The 3,173-nt window shown below is 47.7% G+C and overlaps 1 long non-coding RNA gene across 1 annotated transcript; it reads left to right on the forward strand.

Annotated features, from left to right (window-relative positions):
- Positions 1-808: 808 nt before the first annotated feature.
- Positions 809-1,884, forward strand: LOC119316542. The gene is made up of 3 exons (XR_005153058.1): positions 809-1,073; positions 1,163-1,356; positions 1,825-1,884. It is a non-coding gene; the product is annotated as an uncharacterized LOC119316542 (long non-coding RNA).
- Positions 1,885-3,173: the final 1,289 nt, after the last annotated feature.

The raw sequence follows: 3,173 nt of genomic DNA on the forward strand, positions 1-3,173 counted from the left end.
CGAGGGCACCGCGGATGCCGTCTCGAGGACGCAGGCACACACCGCCAAGGTGTATTTTGCCTAAGATAATCCCGGAAGCCGCGGAGACGAGCCGAACCGGCGGTCGCGTCGGAGGAGCCGCCGCGTCGTACGTAGATGATTTCCCTTGGGAAGGGATAAGTGAGGGCTCGATGTGATTCCGAGAGGGCTCGATGGGTTGTGATTAAAAGGATTGGGTACTGAATCGTAGGGAGGTGGAACGAAAAGCATGGGGCAGACGGTTGGGCTTCTCGCCTCTTCTGTTTGCGTATTGGATGCGTCTCTCCTCTTAAATCTCTCATCTGTTATACAGAACACGAAGATGAATCAGTCCGTTTTAAAGAGAAATTAAATCGCATAATTAGTTGAAACAGAGAAGTAAGAAAATTGTTGACATGGCAAGATTGCTAGTGGTAGTGGGAACTGAAATGCTGATGTGGCATGCTTGCTGAGGTGGAGGGTGTGCATGTTGAGAGAATACCTTGTAATGGGGAGCAACTTTTTAAGAATGTAAGATTAGCAGTATAGATTTTACTGTGTGTCTAGGTATTTTTATTTAGATTTTATGTTGTGTATGTTATTTTATTTATTTTTGCTGCTGTAGTTTTTGTTTTTTTAAAGGGAACGCAGCGCAGCATAGCGCACTACGCGGCCCAGCTAGCCGTAGCCTAGCCGCCAGCCAGCGCAGCCGCGGCCCAGTCCCCCGTGCCTCCAGCCCCAGCGAAGCGGTACGCCGCAGTCTCGCCCGATCCGCGCCGTGAGCCCGGACCCGACCCGCCGCCGCTTCTCTCTCTCTGTCCAGCGGGCCCCGCACCTATCTCCTTCCTCCGGTCGGACCCACGCACAGCGCGCGCACAGGCCGAGCCGAGCCCGGATCGATCTACGCCCCTGTTCGATCCCGTGCTCCTCAGGGACACCGTACGCGGGCAAGACTCCGCGAGGAACGCCGCACCCTTTCTCCCGATTCTTTCGCTCGCCGCATGCAGCTGCAGGGCGAAACCCGATCTCGCGAGGCGCTCGAGCCGCCGCCGTCTTCGCCGGTCGTTTTCGCTGCCGTAAGGACACCACCGTCCACACCGTTCACTCCCCTCGACCCTCCTCAACGCCGCACCTTGCTGACATATTTTTGTCGCCGAAATCGCAGCGGGGCGAGCCGTCGGAGCAGCGGCTGTTCACGTCGTCACCGTCACCCGCAGAGCACGCCCCGTCATCGTTTGACCTCACCACCGCGTCCGCAACTCGAAGCCACCTCCGCCCGTCACCTCACTTTCGCCGGAGACTCGCCGGAGAGCCACCGCCGCCGACGCTCGAAGCCACCGCCATTTTTCCTCTGTTTCGGTGAGCACACGCGCGCACAGCACCACCTGAGCCAACCGCGCTGCCACATGGCAACCAGCTACAGTACATGCACGAACAGTGCACGAGTTTTTCTGTTGTTTTTGTTTTTCTTTCCAGATTTGTTCTCTAACTTCTTTTAGCTATATCTTTTAGTCTATATACTCTTTTTAGGTGATTCTTTTTCCTATGATCTCACAAAAATCAGCACATTATCACAGCACCAACTTTGCACATGTCTACACCTTTCAAATTTGGATTCGTTCAGATTTGAATCAAATCTTCCGGAGGCCGTAACTTCCCAACCGTTTAATGAAATTTAGTTTTTCTTTTTGCATTGTGACCGTAGTGCATTTTAGGTGCTGTTAAGCTTCTGTTGTTGAGTTTTAAAATGGATTTCTTGCTGTTGGTTTTGTTTTGGTTCTATTCGTGTTCCGGTGATTGATTTGTTGAATTGTTTGAAACGTGTAGATTGTCCGGAGTGCGACGCGAGCTATTGTCAGGAGTGTGACTTTCTGAACCAGAACCAAGGCAAGTTAAATGTTGATTATCCTTTACCTATTGTTTTCTATGCATGTAGTTATATCACACTATGAATATATGCATGTATAGGAGTATTATATATGTTGGCTATGCTGTTGAGCTATCTTCCCGTCTTTTGCAAATCGTGTAGTTGTAGTTTGCTATGCTTTGTAGACGGGGGTGATTCGTGTATCATTGAGTTTATGTGAGGATTATATATATATATATAACAATTGAGTAGTAACTCAGGATTTAACTCACCTCTGGGCGGAAGTGGTATTGCTTGGTGTTGAGGGAAGGCATCATGGGGTCTTGCACCTTTTCTAAGGCCATGCGCTCATGAGAGTGCACCCTAAGTGGAATGCCGCCCAGGTACAAAAAGATCAGACAGACCTAGTAACTAGTAGCTTCCATGTGCGGCCACTGGCTATATGGGCTCTGGCTTAGTTGATCAGTTGTTGGAACCCTTGCCCAGACTTGTCGACAGATGTAGCATATGTAGGTGGGATGTAGCCGTCGGGTGGTTAAGGGAACCTCTTCTGCAAAGACTTCGTCTCAATCTTCGGATTGGGTCTAGTGGGTAAAGCATACAAAACTCTGTAGAGTATTAAAACTAATCATGATTAGCCGTGCCCCCAGTTATGGGCAAATCTGAGCCACTATGCCATTACAGTTGTTGGATGATCGTGACAGGTGTGACACTTAATAATATTTGTGGGCAACTTAATAATGGGTAGGTTGGAGTTGATTTTGCCAACTCAACCTTGTTCATTTAATTGTAGTAATAAAAGAACTAAATAAAATTTGACTATTAGGTAGTTATGAGGACAAAATCAGCTTTCCGCAAAATAAACCCTAAAGCCTTCCTTTTGTTATACTATGCATATACATGTAGGTCTACTATATTATTACTCCTGTGTAACTTGCCAATACATTCAAATTATTGACCTATATGGCTGCAACGTCTCATGTTGCAGGATATTCAGACAAAGAGTAAGGTACCGTTAGGGTCGCGAGTCTGCACTCAGCATCGCCAGTGGGCTATGATGGGACTCATCGTTATTTTCTGCTACTTTCCACTATTTGATTGAATAAAGCTAGCCAAGTGCTATGCAGATTGTTTTATTTTATAAACACTAGATCATACGTTGTAATAAATGGTGCACATGCTATTGTGGTATTCATCTATATTGTGTGTGCTAGCGAGTTCGATCCAGGGACTAGCACAGTAAGCACAGAGACTCAAATCCTTCGAGGTTTGGTCGTTACACACAGCATAGTCCTAAGCATGTGATTTA

Source organism: Triticum dicoccoides, chromosome 6A (assembly GCF_002162155.2).
Source record: "Triticum dicoccoides isolate Atlit2015 ecotype Zavitan chromosome 6A, WEW_v2.0, whole genome shotgun sequence".
In the NCBI taxonomy this organism is placed as follows: Eukaryota; Viridiplantae; Streptophyta; class Magnoliopsida; order Poales; family Poaceae; genus Triticum; species Triticum dicoccoides.